Here is a 22982-nt window from a genome sequence, read left to right as displayed (position 1 = left end):
ATTGTAATATATTGTGACACGATATACCGATGCAAAAGTCTGCAATACAGTGTTACTTCAAACATAGCATGTGATTGACAGATCTGATAGCAGGCGACCAACCATATAATTGACAAATCGTTCAAGAAACAGACCTGAATCATTTTAACTTGACTGAAACTCTTTAATTCCACGTTAAACAACCAAAGCAGCAACACTACAGTGTCTCCTAGGACAAATGTTCACAGAAACCAAAGAGATAATGATGCCAAATTGAGTTTGTTTACTAGTTTCCCACCATGTTTGATGCAATCACTGTGTGCGACCAACTGCTAAAAAAAAAAAAAAAAAAAAAAAAACGACTACAGTTCAAACTAATTTTTATGAAAAACGCAGAGTGGATGCAGACTTTCCAAAATTAAAAATCCACTTTAGATATTACCAGTCTGTTTATGATCAATTACAGTATGAATACTGTATCGAATTGCATAACTACACAACAGTTACAGCAACAGTGTTCCTCAGTGACCTTGCAGAAAATAACACAGGCCTTGTTGAAGAAAGCACAGACCATGGCAGGCATTTTCAAGCTCACACCACCATCTGCCCATCTCATCTCAACCTTGAGGCTCAAGAGAAACAGGGTCAACGGCACCGCAACAGAACACAGACACAAACGTCACGTTTCAACACGTCGGCTGGCCCACTGCGATTCTGCTCCATGAGGGAAAGAGGGGGGAAGGGAAGAGGGAAAAAAAAGCGCAATAGATCAGATCTGTCTGTCCCATCCCCCACATCTTGCTTCAATCCACTCTCAGGCACAAGTTACATAACTGTGCCACTCTTCCACTTAGAGAGAGAGACGCAGATTTCAAACAAAGACTACTTCTACTCAGAGAATCTAAGACTGAATGTGCTTATAATTTAAAATGCTTTATTTGTATATTTACTCCATGTTATTTATTATAGTCCTAATTTTGGAGGAGGTTGTGTAAAAATTAGCTAGGTTAACCTAACACCAATTACTAAATGACTTTAGGGGTTGGTGATCTAAATATGTTACATGTGAGCCATTACAAAGGGAGTTTCCCAACACACATGGCCTTCAGATTACACACACACACACACACACACACACACACATTACAGAGCTCCCCACCCCCACAGTAGACTGAACAATATGATTCAAATATCACAAGCACACACATTTTTCTTATATAGACCAGCATTTTACACTCAAAATACAACTGCACTTTTTAAATGACTAATATAAATAAAAATAAGCCACAAGTCATATCTTATCTTGGGAGTCAATTGCTGTCATATGCATTACATGATTTGACAGTGTATATAATCAGTGTGCATATACTACGAAATATCACTTTACGTGTAAATAATTATAAATTCATGATCCTGCCATTCAAAACACACTCTTGTTTGTCCAAACACTGAATGTGAGTTGAGCTCCCCTCCCCCACTCTCATAGAGTTAGTGCATTGCCAACAACAACTGTCATGTGCTCGTGCTGATCCTTATGTAGTGTTATTATAAACATTGATTATAATTTACATTATGTTCAAATAATGTGTTTTTAAATAAAGAACAAAAGACTGTAACTCAAAAATTATCACAAGTGTTTTCAAGAGGTGCATCACTTTTGCAGAATAACTGAAGTGTATTTATGAGAACATCAGCTTAGTAGAGATTGATGCACTTCAGAATATATGTTAAAAAGAAACTAATATTAAATTATATTAAAATACACCAATAAATAATACAGCACCAGATGCAAATAATTAAATGTAATGCATAATTTACTAAAAATAATGTCAGAATTATATAGTAATGTCTAACGAAATTATCTTTCGCACACATCTAAACTACCAAACAATCTGAAGTGGTGCTGCATTTACGCGCGCGCACACACACACACACACACTCACACACACTGCTGCCCATCCCCCACACAGTCAGCTCCTCCAAAAGAAATGCCCTTGCCAAATTATAAATCACTATATATCATCATTAAAACACACCGAGGTACATTAACGTACACATGCTGCTATATTATCAATATAACGAGTAAAAATGAAGAAAACACTCACTTTAATACCCGGATGAGCGCGAGGACTGCCTTTCAATGCTTGTGTGGAATTTCCTCCTCCTCGACTATTTTGTCAAATAGTGCTCAAACAAAGCGTTATAAAGCTGCTTTGAGGCGACAGATCGTCAGATAAATTCCCAAAGAAGCGTCCGGTCCCGTTCGCATCGGCGTGGAGCGGAATAAAATCGTTTAAAAATAGATTTAAGAGCGATTGAGGTACATTGTGGGGCTGTTTGCTAGTGGAGAAAGAGCCAAACGGTTCAGGAGCAGCCAACGGCTTCAGACACTCAAACACTGGAGAGGTGACCTTCCAGGCGAAAATGGGGGAGGCCTGGGCGGTTGTCTCTGCAGCTTTGTTGAAACTGAAGAGGAATATCGCAATAACATGCCTGTTCGTTCCATCTTAACCGGGATGTTTGCCTAAACTGCGGCAGAGGTGTGTAATTTAAGCGAGTATTATTCCTCCCATAATCTACGGGACTGTTTCTGACACACAAATGGTGGGATTTGTATATTGTAATGATAAAATAAAAAGGATTCTACTAAACATTATTGTGTTATTATCGTGATGATGTTATTTTAATGCTTTTTCAAATAATATTTTACTTAAATATTTAAATTGTAATGTGCTTAATTTGCCATTTTTGTAGTCACAATTACAATGACGGTTATTTGTTTTCATGTAACGACGTTACTGTTTTCGGTATCAAATTCGGTAACTTTGAATTTATGATAATTTCGCTAGCATGTAAAGGCAGCTTTTTGGTATGTTCACGTCATGTCAGCATTACCATAATTAAATGTTCTTGAAATGTCAATCAATCAAGCAATAAATAAAGTTTTTCGCCAAACTTATAATTAATAATTAAATTGACTGAAATTTAAAAACGGTTTTACTACGAATAAAAACACACACAAAAAAAACATGGTTATTGTAGTAATTCCATGGTAACCACGAACTAACCATGATTTTGCTAAAAAAAAAAAAAAAAAAAAAAAAAAAAGTTTAACTATGGTTTTGTTGTGGTTATACAAATGGTAGTCAATACACCAAAAATAGTTTAACTATGACAAAACCATGGTTAATTTTCATAAGGGATTGCGCCAAAATGGCACCAATCTTAACAGTTAAAGGTTGTTCGGTACACATATTTCTGTTTGATATACTATTTTAGTCCAGCCACTATTACCTTGTGTGCTTTTTTGTTCTTAAACATGATGCACAAACATTTAAAGGTGACCTAACAAAATGTAGTTATTAAATATTTTGCTGTCATTAATAACAAAGCCACACATGGCTCCATTTTGGCATTATGAGTGTTGCCATAGTAACAAATAATTTCAGAGTCTGAGAATGAGCTCTGAGTAGAATCTCGTGATTACAGTAATTCAAGACATGAACACAGCATTAATCCTTGTTATGTGGTATATAGGGTGGGGGAGGGGTGAGGCTGCCTCCAAAATAAATGCTAAATGTCACGATTACATGATTATTCGATTAATCACATGACCAGATGTAAAATGAATTTGGTTGCCATAGCAATCATGTTGGCCATGTCTGAAAAATGCTGGCAGAGAAAGCTTCAAGTTGCCTTCATCTGGTTGGTTTTTGAAGGCAGCACAGACAGTTACTGCAGTTAGTGTAAAAAGAATAATAAACATGTCAGTTTTTTTTTACACATTAAGCATAACTTGAAGTCATTAAACATACAATTGGTTATTGCTAAAGCTGATTTGAATTGTTTGTAGATCACTAACGTTACACATGACATTATGGTGCCTTGGAAGCTTGTGTAAGCTTTTACACAAAAAAGCTGTCTGTTAAATCATTGAGTCACTGGCCAGAAAGGCTGGTTTTAAATACAGCCGTTGTGTTCTTTGGCCCTGTTGTCACTCACTTCTTACTCTCCTTCCGTGTCTTACACAATCACAGTGTTTAGGGTGGAGGGTTTGTGTCTGTTTGGCTGTAATCTTATCAAACCTCGAAGTGTGGAAAAGCCTTGAACAGAAGGACTCTCCTCCTACCTTCTCTTGTCCTTTCGCCTTTTCTCCTTTCTTGAAAATCTGTTTATCACAAAAAAAAAAATCACTTTATACTAGATGAGGAAATTAGGTTGTTTAACTGAATCGTCAGCTAAAAATATTCAAAAATCGCATTCTGTACTACATTTGGTTTGAAACTTGCTTTGTGACTGCTAAAAAATATTTATATAGTATGAATGAAATTCAGACGTGCAACATCCACCATGTTCTCACTGTCATGTGACCTACGGTGTCAGTTGCATTGCTTCACTGCCATTCACATATGCACTCCTGTGGCCTCATGGGATAGTAAAGTGTCCAGTGGATGTGCACTTCAGTATCTCACCATGAAGTAGTACACTCTTAAAAAAAAAAGATTCTTTATAGAGTACAACTGTGCTCGGCCTCTTTTTTTTTTAGCAGCATTGGTTCCGGAATATTTTATTTTTCTCGTAGGGATTTTAAAATAGTCTTCGTTACAGAGTTATAAGCTATGAACAAAGCCAGTCAGTCCCGCCTTCTAAATAAGAGCCAATCGCCGACTGGTAAAGTCATCACGTCACTTCAGCGGCCGTTAGAATCACCGGTTTCTATAGAAACAGTCAGACGCTATGAACGCTATAGGTCTGCGCATGTGCATTAGCTTGATCCAGCCTGAAAAATATAGTTTTTTTGTCATGATTCGAGCGTTTAGAAACTAAATTTATGAGCCGGTTGTTGTTAGATTTCATTGTTGATTTAAAATATGAAATTTAATCGTTAGGTTGGCGAACAGTTTTGGAGAATTTGATGTTTCCCCATTCAAAGAGATAGGAGCTGCATGATGCCCAATGTGCCCAGGATGCCCGAGAGACGTTTCAAAGATGGCCGCCTAGTGAAATGATTTGTCTTAAAGGGACTTTGATCACAACACTACAAACTTTGATTTGAAGCAAAAAAGTTTTTGAAAATCGGACAAACTTAACGGTTTTAGTGAGGGAAAGAACTACAATCCCATGAAGCATTGCACACAGCATAATCAAATTATAAACAATAGAAAAAATATAAAACTACTCATTTATGAATGTTGTTTATTTGTATAAAAACAATATGACAGTATTTGGAGATCGACTCGATCATCCGCAGTGCTTCATGGGAGTGAGCTAAAGAGCTGTTTTGTAGTGTTGCTTTTTTTAACTCTCTGATTGGTGTAATTATCTGTACAGCATCATGGGTAATGTAGTTTTTAACCAGTAACATGATTATTTTAAAAGATGAGCTGAATTAATGCAGGCTGATGGCTTCAGCAGAAGCAAATACCATGGATTAACAACCTCGTAGCTCACAGTAGGTCTGTCTTTAAAGGTTTATAAGTTGTCATTCCAAATCAGTTTCCATATGGAGAAAATAAATGGAGTTTTTACTTCCGGAACCCGACTGTTGCACTCTATTGGCATTGATGTTCCATTAATCCTCTTCATCCCCAATGTGACATAAGGCCGCATTGATGGTTCCATGAAGAATGTTTAACATCCAGGAAACATTTCCATAGCATAAAAGGTTCATTATAGTGGAAAAAAGGGTTCTTTAGAATATTAAAATGTTTTTTGCACTAAGAAAAAAGAGGTTATTTTAAGAACTCTTCATTGAAGTGTTCTTTGGGATGGTTCTTCAATGGCATTGATGTGAAAATTTCCTTTTTGAACCTTTTTAAGAGTGTAGGTCTTCCTGGTACATTTCTTTACTGTTTTAATGAATACTATGAATTTGGACATATTACTTGGCTCATATACTGTTTTCCAAACTATATATTATGGATGTTGGCATATTTGGACACAGGGATTGAGAATGTTGATATAGCTGCATTAAAGGTGCCCTAAATTCAAAAATTGAATTTACCTCGGCATAGTTAAATAACAAGAGTTCAGTACATGGAAATGACATACAGTGAGTCTCAAACTCCATTGTTTCCTCCTTCTTATATAAATCTCATTTGTTTAAAAGACCTCCAAAGAACAGGCGAATCTCAATATAACACCGACTGTTACGTAACAGTCGGGATGTACGCCCCCAATATTTGCATATGCCAGCCCATGATTGAGGCATTACACAAGGGCAGAACGTCTGGATCTGTGCACAGCTGAATCCTCAGACTAGGTAAGCAAGCAAGAACAATAGCAAAAAATGGCAGATGGAGCAATAATAACTGACATGATCCATGATAACATGATATTTTTAGTGATATTTGTGAATTGTCTTTTTAAATGTTTCGTTAGCATGTTGCTAATGTACTGTTAAATGTGGTTAAAGTTACCATCGTTTATTACTGTATTCACGGAGACATGAGCCGTCGCTATTTTCATTTTTAAACACTTGAAGTCTGTATAATGCATAAACACAACTTCATTCTTTATAAATCTCTCCAACAGTGTAGCATTAGCCATTAGCCACGGAGCATATAGCCTCAAACTCATTTAGAATCAAATGTAAACATCAAAATAAACACTGTACTTACGCGATTAGACCAGATTTAAAGGGCCACACACCCTGAATCGGCTCATTTCTAATTATGCCCCAAAATAGGCAGTTAAAAAAATGAATTTAAAAAAAATCTATGGGGTATTTTGAGCTGAAACTTCACAGACACATTCAGGGGACACCTTAGACTTATATTACATCTTTTTTTAAAAAAAGTTCTAGGGCATCTTTAAGTAAAATATTGCAGTACTCTTAAATATTGATTTCACACACCCCTACTGAATACCAAACACATTTATCCTTTTAAAGGGTCACTTCATCCAGCCATCCATCCATTCATCCATTTATCCATTCATCCATCCATCCATCCATCCATCCATCCATCCGTCCGTTTGTGCTTGAACTCAATTTAGTTGGTTTTTAAATTGGATATTAATTCTCCTACTCCAACTTTTTATCAGTAAAAACTGATGGTATATAAACTAAGTAAAATATTTCTTGCAATTTCCCAATATTAATTATATGTTCTCCAAAACATCAATTCTAAACAACCACATACACACTGTGCATTATAAAATATAATTAGTCAATCATGGATCCAGCTGTGGAGCTGCAGACAACAAGATGGAGACTGAGACTCTCTCCCATGGCTGAAGTTTCAATGGCTGCGCTAACAAACAAAGCTGCATCCGAAGCCTTGAAAACAAGAGCAGGGCAGCCATCTGGTCCTCCCTCACAAGGGACACTGATAAATTTCACAGGATTCAGGAGGAGAGAAAGACAGGGAGGCCGGATCAAGAGCGATTGTTCAGAGCGTGGCACAAAAGAAACTCCTCGGTGAGCTGTTGGAAACAAAGCAGGGAGAGGATGGGTGTCAGTGTTTAGTGTAGGGCTCAGGCTCAGGGACTGCAGGCTTCAGTGGCCATTAGTGTATACAACGTGGGAGGCAAAGGCAGGAGAGATTAGTGAATATTAAACAAATCTGTGTGTGTGGGTGTGCTGCCCAGGAGCATCTATAATTAAAATGCATGTTTGGACCAGAAAGGCTGTTTTGGTTAAAGGTGTGTGCGTGGTATGTTCTTTCCCCCGCAAACTAGTTGTTGCCCAGTGGAAATGTGAAAGCAATGAAAGCTTGTCACCGTGGGACAAAAAAGCTCCTCGCACAAGCCTGATTAGGGGTTTAGAAGGTGCCAAAATTCAGCATTTGACAATAGTTGAAGTCTTTCCAGGCCTCAAAAGCACACTGACAGGTTTATTAAAGGTTTTTATTAAAAGTCTACAATAGAAATAGCACTTTATACAGCTCAAATCCACCTGCTGAAACCAAAAAAAAAAAAAAAAGAGTCTTTTTTTTTTTCAGGATCGGGCAGCAAAATCCAAACAAAAAGAGACAATAGTCGGTTTTGAAATACTAAATTAAATCCCTGCAGGTTAAAATGACAAATTCTAACTAATTTTAACTTAATCTCTAATTTTAAAACAGACATAACATAAGAACATTAAAACAAAAGAACATGCTGGGAATTAGATATCGTACACTGTTATTTTGAGAATTGTGGTTCATTATCATGGAGACAAAACACTAAAAAAGATAAGATTATAACGGTACTTTGACACAAGAAGCACTCTCCTGTAGTTCTCTAGCACACCGATCATCTCTGTTTGATTTAACAAAAGGCAATTATCTTTTAATGAAAGCAATGCACAGAAAGTTAGAGAATGAAGTGTTAATGTAGTGAAGACAAATGGTTATACAACAAGCAACAGATTTATTGCAAATAAGTAAACGAAAATATAATATTATTATTAGCATTAATATTAGGCTACCATAAACCACATTAGACTCAGTTATTAAGATTTTTTTTTTTTTTTTTTTCTCTAAATTTTGGTTGTATGGTCTCTGCAGCCTATAATTCACCACACAAAACACATTGTGGTCATCACAAACAACATTTATTCTCATTGAAAACCTGTATTTACTTTAGTCTAGGTAGTATTTCCCTTTTCTGTGGGTGGTTTTGCCCATGGTTTTCAATGATGTTATGCAGACTGTCTGTCTAATTTTGCTAGCTTCTACCAAATGACCAAACTACCAAATTTGTGCCAAAATCTAGTCCAGAGTGTCTTGTTGGCAAAGACTATTTGTCTTTTTGGCAAAGACTCCGTCCACCAATGTCTGGTTAGGCCACACAAGATTAAAAAAGATGTGCACTTAGGGTTGCAAAGGGGCAGAAAGTTTCCTGTAAATTTTCATAAACTTTCCAGAAACTTTACACGGGAACTTAACCTGGAGAATTTTGGAAATATTCCAATTTGGAAACTTAACAAGAATTTATGGGAATTGATTGGCAATTTGGGGAAATTTATAATATTTATATAAAATGTATCATATAAAAACATAAATATAAACATTTTGTTTGGTCATAACATGATATTTTTCGCATTCAATTTATTTCTAATTTAGTAAATATGTAAAATAAATATATTTTTATTGAAGCAATTATGTCAGTATTTATTTTATGTAAGTATGTATTTATTTCAGTGCTGGAATATTTTTATTTTTAATGATTCTTTGATGAATAAAAAGTTAAAAAGAACAGAATTTATTCAAAATATAAATCTTTTCTAAAAATATCACTTTAATAAAAGTATTAATTTCTTTCAAAAAAAAGAAAGAAAAAAAATATTATAAATAAATGCTGCTCTTTAAATTTTTAGTCATCAAAAATCCTGAAAAAGTATCACAGGTTATTAAGCAGCACAACTGTTTCCAACATTTCAAATCATCATATTAGATTGATTTCTGAAGGATCATGTCACACTAAAGACTGGAGTGATGATGCTGAAAATTCAGCTTTGCATCACAGAAATAATTTATATTTGAATGTATATTAAAATAGAAAACCATTATTTTAAATTGTAGTTATATTTCACAATGCTACTGTTATTTCTTTATTTTTGATCAAATATGCATGTTATGGACTGGGGGTATGCACAGTACATGCAGGGGGTGTGGCCTTAATAGCCCAGCAGTAAGCAGTGTGCTGTGTGAATGTGACTGAGAAATGTGCAGGGTAAAAAATTGAAATTGTATTAAATCTGGTGGTTTTAACCAAAACCAAGATTTTTTTTTTCAACTACATTTAAGTACCTTGTTATAGGCTAACCTGCAATTTTGCAAATTCCCCCTTTATTCCCATTAATTACCATGGAAAGCTTCCAGCTTTGAAAATTCCTGGAATTTTGCAGCCTTACGCACACTACTCAACGTCCGTTGTGGCGTAGGCCATAGGGAGCATGGTGTAGGGAAGAAGCTTTTGACACGTTCGACCCGAGTTCAAATCCATCACATATCAGATTAGAAAGGCATTTATTTTTAATAAAAATGAAAAGTGGAAATAAAGTATCTGAGTGGAAATGAGTGGAAATAAAGTATCTAATGATATGATATATATATATATATATATATATACACAGTACAGTCCAAAAGTTTGGAACCACTAAGATTTTTAATGTTTTTAAAAGAAGTTTCATCTGCTCACCAAGGCTACATTTATTTAATTAAAAATACAGTAAAAACAGTAATATTGTGAAATATTATTACAATTTAAAATAACTGTGTACTATTTAAATATATTTGACAAAGTAATTTATTCCTGTGATGCAAAGCTGAATTTTCAGCATATTTACTCCAGTCTTCAGTGTCACATGATCCTTCAGAAATCATTCTAATATGCTGATCTGCTGCTCAATAAACATTTATGATTATTTTCAATTTTGAAAACAGTTGTGTACTTTTTTTTTTTCAGGATTCCTTGATGAATAGAAAGTTCAAAAGAACAGCATTTATCTGAAATACAAAGCTTCTGTAGCATTATACACTACCGTTCAAAAGTTTGGGGTCAGTAAGAATTTTTATTTTTTTGAAAAGAAATTAAAGAAATTAATACTTTTATTCAGCAAGGATGCATTAAATCAATCAAAAGTGGCAGTAAAGACATTTATAATGTTACAAAACATTAGATTTCAGATAAACACTGTTCTTTTGAACTTTCTATTCATCAAAGAATCCTGAAAAAAAAAATATTGTACACAAATATTTTGTACAATTGTACACATTAAATGTTTCTTGAGCAGCAGATCAGCATATTAGAATGATTTCTGAAGGATCATGTGACACTGAAGACTGGAGTAATGATGCTGAAAATTCAGCTTTGCATCACAGGAATAAATTACTTTGTGAAATATATTCAAATAGAAAACAGTTATTTTAAAATTGTAATAATATTAAACAATATTACTGTTTTTACTGTATTTTTAATTAAATAAATGTAGCCTTGGTGAGCAGACAAAACTTCTTTTAAAAACATTAAAAATCTTAATAGTTCCAAACTTTTGGACTGTACTGTACGTATATATATATATATATATATATATATATATATATATATATATATATATATATATATATATATATATATATATATATATATAACACACACACACACACACACACACACACACAAACATAAATGAATACATGTAAATGGTCGTTATTCCAATTAATTCCCATAGAAATATAGGCTACTGAAACATTTTAGCAAATGATTAATAGAAAAATTCTCTATATAAATACATTTTTATTTACATCAACCATAACATTTCATATTTACTCTATATATTCTCTATAACTGATATTTTCAATGTTTTAGCACATGCTGTTACTGCAGTAGTCTCTGCATTCATTTCCCCTCAAAATGGCAGTAACACAAATACAGCGTCATAAAAAAAAATTCCACTCAAACACTCACATGTCCCATTTCCGAGATATATCGCATTAATATTACAGAAAGAATTACACCCCCATCAGCCATAAGTTACTCATAATGGCTGGTATGTGTAATATTTTACAGAGCACCATTAGCGTATTTCTGTGTGTGTGGCGTGGTGGGGGCTGGGCACAAATGTTAAATCTTCCCCACCCCTTCCCTCCTGTTATTTATACTGTCTAAGGCAGGCCTGCGGTTTTGGCAGACACTGAAAAGTATTTCCTGTTGAAAAAAAACTTGCATAATTCTCCACTTTTTAAATCCAGATTTTGCCTCTTTACCCCCTACTTTCTTTAAGATCCCCTTCAGAATTCAAACAATGCATATTCTGGAAGTCAAAACGTACTTCCGTCATTGAAAATGCAAATATATTCCTCCATCGACTGCGATGGCGGCCCCTCCTTGCCGTCCTAATTCAGTTTACATCAGAAAAATGGGGCGAGTGCGCTGTAAACTAGAGAAAGCAGCACAGCTACAGTTAGAGATGATGTCTGGGGCTGTGAGACTCTGCAGAATCCCACCCATCCCCCACACTGGCTTGTCAACTCATTTTTGCCTGGCTGGGCATTGCCTGCAATAGATTCCACCCCACCCCCTCTCCTTTGCTCAGTCATTCAGACTTGGAAAGTCAATAACAAGCTGACATCATCATTGGTTTGTATATTACTCTGGTGCTCTCAGACCAGCTATCTACTAAAAGCATATCACCTTTGTTTAAGGAACAGGTATGGATTGAAAAACTGAGATGAAACAGGAAAGGAGTGTAAGCTTCTGTTTCAGCATGCTGTTTGTGGACTTACTTCCTGACCTTCACATTTTACATGTGGTATCATTTTGACTGGTCCAATAATCCTGCGGCGGGTGAATTGCCTCACGGCGCAAGATCAGTTACTTTATGGCGACCATAATTTGCAGATAAAACAGGCAGTACGTTTTCTCAAACTCCATGTGACAGTTCAAATATGCAGCCTAGTTATGGGTACAAATGCATGCGATTCTAGCATCGACCTTGAAGTTTCACAAAAGTGCATTGCATCATTTTGAAATATGACGGGACGTTACCAAATAAAGGAACTGTACGCATCAATAAACAATGTTACTGTGAAATATTCTTGGCTTCAAGTAGCGTTATCATGGCCACAGGAAATATGTTGTGTCATAACAGCTCAAGATTATCGCTGACCTACTTTTATGATTGTGGCCAGAATTGAACTGGGAAGCTTGTTTATGTAATATTGTTACCTAAATGCAAAAGCTGCTGGGACAAAATTGCCAGGGAACTTGTCAACTTAAAAAAAAAAAAAAAAATCATGGTCTGTAACCGCAGACAGGATGGGGGAGGGGAGTGTGAGTATATTTTGCTGTGAGACAGAGACACGTCGATGAAACAGCAGATTTCTCACTTATGTTTTGCTTATTTTGTCTGTACTGTGCAATTGACATAATTCATGTTTAATTAATGTTATTTTTGTATTTTTTTCAATGACCTGAATACAAGATTTTATTATACAAGTTAGTTCCGGTTCTCGAATTTGATTGACAGAGCAAATAGCACATTGGTAAACAAGGGAAACAGAATTAGATAGAACGGTTTTGATTCCAAACTGAATTTTTGGTAAACAGAACTAGATAGACTGGTGACTTTTCTTTTGCGATTTTGATTTTAAACATAATTTTTTCAGGAAGCATTGCTATTCAAGGGTGCTATTCGATAGCATAACCTATTCAGAAGTTAATACAAATTAGTCATTAAAGTGTCATGAAAGAGGGAGAAATGCGGAAGAACATTTAATATATTCATTACATTTATGAGCACTACAGTCTCTGCATTACATTTACGAAGCGCTCAGAACTGGAAGACGTAGATTCGTGCCTCTCCTGCTCCATGCTCAGAAAAATGCAAAAATAGCCAATTTCCACTTGTTGGTTAAATTTATGGGTCCAATTATACACCCGGTGCAATGTGGCGCCAGGCGTGACGCAAGTGTGTTTTGCTAGTTTCGACCCTTCGCAGTTATCATTTTCACGTCCTGTGCCACGTTGTTTAAATAACAAATGCATCTGCGCCCATTTGCACGCCCATGGGCATGCTGGTCTGAAAATGAGGTGTGTTCAGATGCATTGTTGGTGCATTGCTATTTTGAGGCACTTGAAATAGACTGCACCATTGACCAACTGAAACCTGGTCTAAAGCCAATGGTGCAATATTTGTTTTGTTATTTAAAGGTGCCATAGAATGGGAAATTTACATTGGCATAGTTGATTACCAAGAGTTCAGTATATGGAAATGACGTACAGTGAGTCTCAAACACCATTGTTTCCTCCTTCTTATATAAATCTCATTTGTTTAAAAGACCTCCGAAAAACAGGCGAATCTCAACATAACACCGACTGTTACATAATAGTCGGAATTATTAATATGTACATCTCGAATATTTGCATATGCCAGCCCATGTTCAAGGCATTAGACAAGGGCAGCCAGTATTAACGTCTGGATCTGTGCACAGCTGAATCATCAGACTAGGTAAGCAAGCAAGGACAATAGTGAAAAGTGGCAGATAGAGTGATAATAACTGACATGATCCATGATTACATGATATTTTTAGTGATATTTGTAAAAGATTTTTCTAAATGTTTCATTAGTATGTTGCTAATGTACTGTTAAATGTGGTTAAAGTTACCATCGTTTCTCTACAGAGACAAGAGCCGTCGCTATTTTCATTTTTAAACACTTGCAGTCTGTATAATGCATAAACACAACTTCATTCTTTATAAATCTCTCCAACAGTGTAGCATTAGCCGTTAGCCACAGAGCATATAGCCTCAAACTCATTCAGAATCAAATGTAAACATCCAAATAAATACTATACTAACATGATCCGATGCATGCATGCAGTATGCATGACAAACTTTTTGTAAAGATTCATTTGAGGGTTATATTAGCTGTGTGAACTTTGTTTATGCACTGTATTATAGTCAAGAGCTCGGGGGCGGGGAGCACGAGGATTTAAAGGGGCCGCGTGCTGAATCGGTGCATAGTTAATGATGCCCCAAAATAGGCAGTTAAAAAAAATTATTAAAAAAAGTCTATGGGGTATTTTGAGCTGAAACTTCACAGACACATTCAGGGGACACCTTAGACTTATATTACATCTTGTGAAAGAACGTTCTAGGGCACCTTTAAGGAGTGTGTTAGTAATATGCGCCTATAGGTGGGTGTACAACATGCATACACTCTGTTTATTACACACACAGGGATGCGCAGCAGCACACAAACATGCCAAATATTACAAATAAAAGGATTACAATGCAAAAGATTATTATTGTGTGCATATAGATAAAAATGCTTTGGTGGAATCCGGCTCATCCACTAGATGGTCTGATCCGATTCTTAGCTTGGGATGAGTTCAGTTTTTCCTCTTGCAAATTCTGCCATGTAAATAGTGAATCCGCCATGGCGCGAACACAACTGGCTTTTAAAGGGAATGGGAGATGAGAATCTGATTGGTTTATTGCAAGTTACACCCAAAACACACCCATTACTCATTTTGAGAATAGGGACAACCCTTTTAGACCATTTTCCCCATCATTAAACTAAAAGTTTAAGGGTCTAGATAGAAAAAGTGTACCCTTTTTTTTCATCTAGACCCTTAAAGGGTCATGTACCCAAAAAGGTTTAAAAAAAAATAAATAAAAAATTGCTGGCTGCATCCAAAATTGCATACTCTCTTGAGTAAGTAATTATTTTGAATAAGAACTTACTTTGCAAGGGCTAAAAAAAGGTATGTTCTATGTAGTATGCATGTGTGTAGTATGATTGTAATCCGGACGTTCTACATTTGCCATGTTGTCATTATCTTGTGATCTACTGGCATCAGTTGTGTCACTTAAAGTATTAGTTCACTTTAAAATTAAAATCACCCCATGATTTACTCACCCTCAAGCCACCCTAGGTGTAGATGACTTTCTTCTTACAGACAATTAAAATCAGAGTTATATTAATAATAACCCTGATGCTCCAAAGCTTTATAAATGGCAGTGAACGGAAATCACCTGTTTGAAGCTCAAAAAAGTGCATCCATCCATAATAAACATACTCTACACGGCTCCGGGGGGTTAATAAAGGCCTTCTGAAGCAAGAAAAATATGTCACAAAGTAAAATAACTAGCTTTGGCCAGACTGTGAGAGGCATTACACTTTCTTTGTAAGTTGAATACAGAAAGCAGTCTGGTGGTTATTTTACTTTATGATTATTTAGTAATAGGTCATCAGAATACTTTTTTAATGAGTACCATGAATTCACACATAATTCTTTTTTCACTTACTGTTTCTCGCCTACCCTATTATATAGTAGGGAAGTATGTGATTTTGGATGTAGCCGCTGTATATGACTATGTGATTCTGGGTGGTGCATCTTTGTGATTCATTTTGAAACCTAGGGTAATTTATTTGAAAAATTGAAATAATAATAAAAAATAAAAACAAAAATTAATACTTTTACTCAGCGAGGATGCATTAAATTTATCAAAAGTGACAATAAAGACTTGTATAATGTTACAAAACTTTATATCTTTATCTATCTATCTATCTATCTATCTATCTATCTATCTATCTATCTATCTATCTATCTATCTATCTATCTATCTATCTATCTATCTATCTATCTATCTATCCATCCATCCATCCATCCATCCATCCATCCATCCATCCATCCATCCATCCATCCATCCATCCATCCATCCATCCATCCATCCAATGTGGTTGTTGATTAAAAATCTTAAAGCTATATTTAACTATATCATTTATATATTTTACTAAATACTTATACAACTGAATACAAAGAGGAATGGATTGAGTCTGTATCTACAAAGAATAACAAATCTTTTCAGTGGTGCTACTGGGTTTTTCAACCATATTTACCCTGGCAACATGAATAGTTCACCTGTAGTCTCTTGTGTTCTTTGACATCACAAATTCAGCTGAGCCAATCCACCTTTACGCCAACCGAATCTTTTAAACGGAGTCTTATCTTGAGCATTGGGAATGCTCGTTTCCAGATGCTATAGCCTGTACAAAGCCTAGGGCTGACACAGCCCCTGGAATGTGATTTAACACGGCTTATTTCAGCCGGCCCAGTGTAGACACACATGGTCAACAGAATTCCAATCAATTAGGCACAGTGGGGCTCAACATTCCAGTCTTTTGGGGTTGTTTTCTCACTCGAGCAGCTAGCAGGGGATTCTTATCCTCTCAACCCTGCCAGAGCCAGAGACGCCAATACATCAAGAGGCCCCAGTCTCAGGAACACCTGTTTAGGGCTATATTTAATCCTGTGAAAACCAGACCTTTTATTTCATTTTTCTTTCTTTCTGTGAGGCAGAAATGCTGTGACGCTCTCCTGCCTCTTTGATGTAATTGCTAATTGCTCTTCAAAGCTGCACCTCAAAGTCTGTCATTGCGGGCCGAGCAGATCTGGACAAGGTGGTGCGATGCTGCCCATTGAAAAGCATGAGAAATGGCTGTGAAATGAAAGGTGTTGCATGCATTTGTAGATGTAAAAAGAAAGAAAGCTCTTTTTTTTCTTTTTTTTTTTCTCTTACCTCATCGTTTAAATTACTTAGAGACTTTGGTAAAACTTTATACAGTAAGCTTCAGTTTTATTTATTCAACAAGGACACATTAAATTGATAAAAAGTGACAGTAAAGTTATATAGTATAGTTATATAATCCACTTTTATATTAAAGTTAATTTATACTTATATAATATTAACTTGAAATGTTAAAAAAATATATTTCTTTTATATAAAAATGAATATTAAATGCTGTAGAAGTATTGTTAATTATTAGTTCATCCATAAATTGAAACTTAATGTTACTTAAAGTGATACTTTAAACATTATAGGCAAGCGATGTGTCCATTCCAAACTGCTAAATCATTTCCACAGTATGTCTAAAAAAAATGAGGAAGTCATTTATATTTAATCTTTAGCAGATGCTTTTATCCAAAGAAATTATGCATAACACTGTACAGTGGGGAAACACAATATTGAATAACTAGGTCACAGTAGCCAATCAATAGTTAAGAGACCTCTCTCAGCTAGAGGCCCACCTCCCTCATTACATCCACATGTGTCTTCACATTATGCAGTTAAAATACTGCATACTAATTGGAGAGTATTGCAAATGTCAATATTGTTTAGCTATTGGATAATTGCCCATTTTATCTCAATATGGATCACAAACAGAAATGGTAGGGTTGTATTCCAGGAAAATTACTAATTACTTACTAAAAAGGTAATCAGTAACCTAAATTAAATATCACAAAATATCTGACTTTTATAAAGTCATCACCTAGATGTCAAAGTTACAAGTAAACTGGCAAGAGAAAATAATGGAGACATTTTCACCCAATGAAAGCATACATTTTTTCTTGTAGTGTCCATTGCATTGAGTTGGCAGCTGGTTTGAGCACATTGAAAAGACATTTCTAACTTTAATCGATTTTAATTGTAGTTGATTTATTAACTATGGAAAGGTCAAACTGTTAAAGGACATTATCGTAACAAAATATGAATAATGTTTTAGGCTACCATTTTGAAAAAAAAATGTTGAAAGAATTTTGTATAAAATATCTAAAAGGCCATATAGTGCATCTAAATTCATGTGTGTGGTGGGATACAATACTATTGAATTATGCTTTTGCTAAATTGTCAAGAATGTTACTTTTATTTCCTTTGAGAGAGACTTTTTTATTTCTTCCAAAATACACATGCCAATTTTTCACTCATTATAAAAAATACTGTCTGACCCTACACTCTAAAAACATACTGGGTTAAAAACAACCCAAGTTGGGTTGAAAATAGACAAACCCAGTGATTACATTTAAAATTTTGCCCAACCTGTTGGGTGATTTTCTTTAAATCAACTATTGTTTAAAATGACTATATTGCTTGCTTAAAATTAACCCAAAATAAGTTTAATGAATAATAACTGATTGAATAATAATACACATTTATTAAATTGCTTATTAATAAATGTTCACCTTTTGATTATTACTGTTGCCTCTAGTAATTGTGCCTGATTTTTAATTTCCAACCTATTTTGGGTTTATTTTAAGTAAGTTTAGTAATTTTTAAACAATAGTCAGGTTAAATAAAACTAACGAGCATGTTGGGCAAACATTTAACCCAATCGCTGGGTATGTCCATTTTCAACCCAATTTGGTTTGTTTTTAACCCAGTGTTTTTTAAAGTATAAAGGCTGGGACACACCAAGGTAATGGTCGGCTGTCGCGCAATGTAGGCCGTTTTTGAGCGACGGTCGGCTTAGTTTTTTAGTGTGTTCCACACCATTTGCTCTAGTTCGACGCCATCTGGGTGGATGGAAGGTGGATGGAAGATGCCGTGATTGAAGCTGTGTTTGTTGTGTGTTTCGTGATAATGGAGATGGAATGTAAATGCATAATTTATGCAAATGACAGAGCAAAACTGGGGCTAAGAGACGAAATCTCCTATGACAACTTTCTGTATTGCATATCATTTGAGGCGGAGAAAAGAACACAACCCTGCAGACAACAGGTAAATGCTGTTATTGCTGTTTTCCATGTTCATGAAGTAAATATGTTAACAAAGCTTTTAAAAATGCCGGGTGCCAGTGTTTGACATGCGTTTGACCAATCAGCGTACATTTGTGTCACTGATACGCCCTATTGTGCTGGTTTAGACCCTACTTCGAAGTAGGAGCTAATTTAGTTCCCCCAAAAGGAGTTCCTAGAACTAAAATTGTTCCTAGTCCGTGGGGTGCGAACATGGCAAAATACGGGTACTTCAGGCAAAAGTTTTAAGAACTATGAAAAGGTTCCTCCGGTGCGAAAGCCCCTTTTGACATTGGCTTGGTGTGTCCTGAGCTTAAAGCATTTGGTCCTATTTGAGGACAGCTATCCCACCCTGGGGGAACTGACCTCTTAAACAAGCAAATGTTGCACACACCCAGAATTAATGGTATGAAATACAAACACAGGCAGAAATTTGTGTGACAGGCCATTTGGCAGGACATAGCCCATTTTGCATGTTTAAACGGGGTAACCCAGAGGGGACTGTTGGTGGGATGGGGATGTCGTTGACTTGTGGATCAGATTTCATGGATCCCTGTCTAAAGCACCATGCGTGGCAACAGGAACCCATCAAATCAAAGGGCTTCTTGAGATTATGCAGAATGGGGCATTGCTGGGGAAGTGTGATGCATGAGCTGTGAAGGGGGAGGGGAACACTTCTTATTCTCCCTGATCCCATCATTCCCCAAAGTGGGGCAGGGGGGTCAGCAGCCCCCCTTGTCTATCACGGAGGAGATGGAGGATGAAGATTGAAAAGGAGCACTCTGCTGGCAGGCTTCCAGCTCTGGCCATAATGAGGTGAGGCTATCTCTTGTGTGGGTCAGTGTGTGCATGTATATCGTACTAGCATATAGTGTATTGTGCATGCTGATAGACCTCTGAAAGATTTTACATAGCAGTGTGTCATTCAGAATTAAACTGAGAAAGAAATTACAATAGAATACAGGAAGCAGAATTGAAATTTGAATATGATATACATGATATATAAACAATATCACACAGCCTTACTAATATTCAGACCAACAGCATAAGGGCGAGTGTGATATTGTTTTTAACTGGTTCTCCAGCAGTGTTTTTTTTTTAAAGTTGCCAGCCAGCGCAAGCATTTTTATCATCTTTTTTGACAAAATTTTCATAGCCCCTAGTATATTTTGTTACATGAAAATCTGAACATGCAATATGTCAAAAGAAATAAAACAACAACAACAAAACTTCTATAGCTTGATGCATTCTTTTTTATCACCACTTGAATGTGGATTAGTTTCATAAAAAAAAAAAAAAACTTTGTCCAGATCAGATTCAGAATGATGACCAAAACAAAATTTGAGTAGATTAAGTCGATCAACACCCTAAAAGCTTGCACAGTCCTATACATCTTTGTGGGTTCGACATTTAATTTGGTAACCTTAATCATTTTCGATTTATACACTGTATACTGTTTTGATTATGTTAGCTTACATGTGCGTAAGCAATTTACTATCACTTGTTTTTGGATCCAGAGATTCTGTACTATATTTCAGAAGATGCATAATAGTGACCCCTACCCTATAACAGTGAAAACATGGATTGCCTGAAAAAAAATGTCAATGGTGGGGAAGCATTGTGTCTTAAATGATGAAAAATCTTGTCAATGGTAGGAAAAAATGTTAAACAACAAACATGAAGTTCTTATTGAGTAACTTACATTTTAGACATAATTTTGCCATTTACTTTATCAGTTTTAACTCTGCTAAGAAAAATAGGTCCAAACAAGCAGTATCAGCAATTTTGTCACCAAGCAACATGTGCAAGTGGTGTTTCCATTACTGAATGGATTGTGTTTTTGAATCGGTTGAGTGTATGATTCAGTGACTCACTCATAAACACAGTCTTTGTGACCATTAAAAAGTATATTTTATAGTATGAATGTAAACTGTACATCATTATAACGTGACATACAAGCGTAAGATGTGTCACTTCACTGCCATTCATAAATCCTATACTATGGCCTCATGGGATTGTAAAGTGTCCATTGAATGCCTACTTCAGAATCTCGTCAGAAGTAGTAGGTCATCCAGGTACTTTTTGCCTACTGTTTCATGAATAATGTCAATTCATACTCTTTGCACATACTTTTTTTTTTTTTTTTTTTTTTTTTTTACATAGTATATAGTAATTTAATTAGTTCCTGATTTAATCAGTATTTAAACAAATCAATTGAATGGTTCAGTGACTCACTCGTAAAGTCACTTGTCTCCAACTACTGGTGTAATGATGTAACCTGCAGGAACAGTCACAAAAAAAAAAAAAAAGACTACATTAAAGGGACAATATGTAAAAACCACTAGAACAGTGTAATATATTTTGTTGACTTGTGTACTTACATTATCCCAAATGATTCCAAGAATGTTTAAATCCAGAGAAATAAGCAATTTTAACCAGGACACCATCCATGTCCATGCGTCACCAATCAATGACATACCTGCGTTACCCTCGATTTCCATGGAAACATCAAAGATGCTTTAATATATTATGTTTTATTAGAGAAAGAAACAATTGCTTGGATACATTTTTAGACAGAAAACTAATCATTTTTATATAGCTCAACATGTTTAGTCTTTTTATTTGAATCTCGTTTTCTTAATTATATTAATATAATATAGCTTAATAAAGATCAATCTAGCGGCGAAAAGTTACATATTGTGCCTTTAATATCTTTATTTTTGATGATGCTAATTGTTTTCAAGTCAAAATTAACTATGTAATTATCTGTTCTAATAGAAAATTAATTCCCCTTTCTAGTTCCCCTTTATTATTCAAATTCCATTTCAACATCCTGTAGAGTGTGAAAAATTCAATTCAAATTGAAACGTATGATCTGAAAGTGATTCTATTCTTAAATTATGTTTGTTTCTGCATTATAGTGCTTTTAGAGCAAAAGTTTCAACTGCATCTTGCTCTATATTAATAATGATACAGTTTGAAGCCATGTTATTCGATCAAACTGTCATTCATTTTTCATTAAGCCTGGCTGGCAGCTCACACAATATCTATCGCAACAGTGACCAAGGCAGCCTGGCGTTAAAATGAAGCATTTATATTAATGCGCCTACTTTCAGTTAGCTGCTGAGTAAGCTACATGAGGAAGGCTGGTAATTTCATGGCTGACAGATTCAGACTACTTGCTGTTTGCATACTTAGGTTTGGAGGCCACAAAAATAAGCCCAGATAAACATTGACTGCTGCAACAGCTCCGGCGGGGATTTGCGAAGACGTCGTGACGGCGGCACAGCATGCTCCAAATGCGGAGGAAACCTCAGACACCAATATACATAATATGAATTCTGCAGTGTGAATTCACTGGACCACAATCATTTTCTGCTTAACAGGTCATAGCCTGCGCAGTTACGTAAAGCTCCCTTTACTCCGTGACAGAAGAACTGTGATGGGACACGACTCGTCTATATGCAAACTGAAATCTCCACAGATGGCATTTCTGCGCTGACCTAGTTAAACAGGATCTGAGAGTGTGTGAGCTCCCATGTGGCTCCTCAATTAAAAACCATCCTCCGACTACTTTCCTTCCAAGGCTACAACTTTTTATGCATGTGTGTGAAAGAGAGCTTATGGAAAGACTGGAGAGAGAATGAGGCAACTACATTTCAGCTAATGACAAAACCATATATCCTGAGTGAGTGAGAAAGAGTGTTTGAATGGGAATAATCCTTAAACTGTGCTGCATTATATGTGTTTTATAATGATGCAAATGTGTTACAACAAGCATGTTTATAATAACAAATATATATATATATATATATATATATATATATATATATATATTTATATTTATATATTGATATATAGATAGATATATAGATTGATATATATATATATAGTTATATATATATATTATATTATATATATATATTATATTATATTATATAATTAATTCTGATTGTTGTATAATTACACACTGTCTGCATTCTAAACAGCAAACAT

At 35.4% G+C, this 22982-nt stretch overlaps 1 protein-coding gene across 1 annotated transcript in view; it reads right to left on the bottom strand.

Annotated features, from left to right (window-relative positions):
- Nucleotides 1-2376, bottom strand: part of tbl1xr1a (TBL1X/Y related 1a) — an 80724-nt gene extending 78348 nt beyond the window's left edge. The window contains exon 1 of the mRNA XM_067388344.1: nt 2085-2376. The gene's annotated coding sequence lies outside the window, so the exon portion shown is untranslated. The remainder of the gene's footprint in view (nt 1-2084) is intronic.
- Between the last annotated feature and the right edge of the window lie 20606 nt (nt 2377-22982).

This window comes from Chanodichthys erythropterus, chromosome 6 (assembly GCF_024489055.1).
Source record: "Chanodichthys erythropterus isolate Z2021 chromosome 6, ASM2448905v1, whole genome shotgun sequence".
Lineage (NCBI taxonomy): Eukaryota > Metazoa > Chordata > Actinopteri > Cypriniformes > Xenocyprididae > Chanodichthys > Chanodichthys erythropterus.
Note: the sequence above shows the minus strand (reverse complement) of the source record. Positions and strands in the feature narration are given on the sequence as shown.